This window comes from Octopus bimaculoides, chromosome 17 (assembly GCF_001194135.2).
Source record: "Octopus bimaculoides isolate UCB-OBI-ISO-001 chromosome 17, ASM119413v2, whole genome shotgun sequence".
Classification (NCBI taxonomy): domain Eukaryota; kingdom Metazoa; phylum Mollusca; class Cephalopoda; order Octopoda; family Octopodidae; genus Octopus; species Octopus bimaculoides.
Window position 1 is genome coordinate 49,341,161 of NC_068997.1, and position 978 is coordinate 49,342,138.

Sequence of the window (978 nt, forward strand, 5' to 3'; positions counted from 1 at the left end):
TATATATATATATATGTATATATATACATGCTTTTGTTAAAGCTGCAAAATTTTCACAAAGCTGTTACTCGGAGTTTCACTTACCCATTTTTGCATTCGTCTGACGGTTGTGATGAATTATCCAACGTACGGGAAAGTGAAACTCTAACAGCTTTGTTAAAATTTCTCGGCTTTAATAAAAGCATATTCCTCTACCTTAGGTATTCGAGTACTATTTTTTTTTCCACCTTATGTCCACCTGTGAGTTTGTGCGTGTATGTATTGAATGGCATCGATATGTTTAATAAGCATATATTCAGTTTTATTCAGTTTTGTTCTCCAATTAGACTTCATCTTTCAAACTTACGCTACGTCTGTAGTTTGTAAAAAAGATAGAAACTTCTAGTTTCATCTTCCATTAAGACTCATCTGAGAAAATAAGTTGCTTAGAGGTGATTATCATTAAATAAAATAAGATTAAGCCAGATAAATCAGCTTTTTACTTAGTGCTACATGGTTAAGGGCGGAACATAGGAGTAGGAAGCAAACGTGGATTATGAATAAAATATGATTTATGAATATTGACTGGTCTTCGATTATGTCATTAATCCTTCACTCAAATGTTAATGCCGAGTGACAATCTTCTGATGTCACCATGAAATGCATAAGCTGTCACACTCATATACACACACGTATACACACACGTACACACACACGTACCCAAACAATACACAAGGCCAGCAATTTTGAGGGGAGGGTGATTCGATTACATCGCCTCCCGCCTCCGTGCTCAATTGGTATTCATTTCATCAAGCCCCAGAGGATGAAAGACAAAGTAAACCTCGGCGGAATTTGAACTCAGAACGAAGTCGATTTTGCCTATGTCTATAACTATACAAAACAGAAGTCTCAGACGTGTACATAGATCATGCAGCCACACACACACACACATTCATATATATACAAACAAAATGTTACATAGAAATACATATGAATATA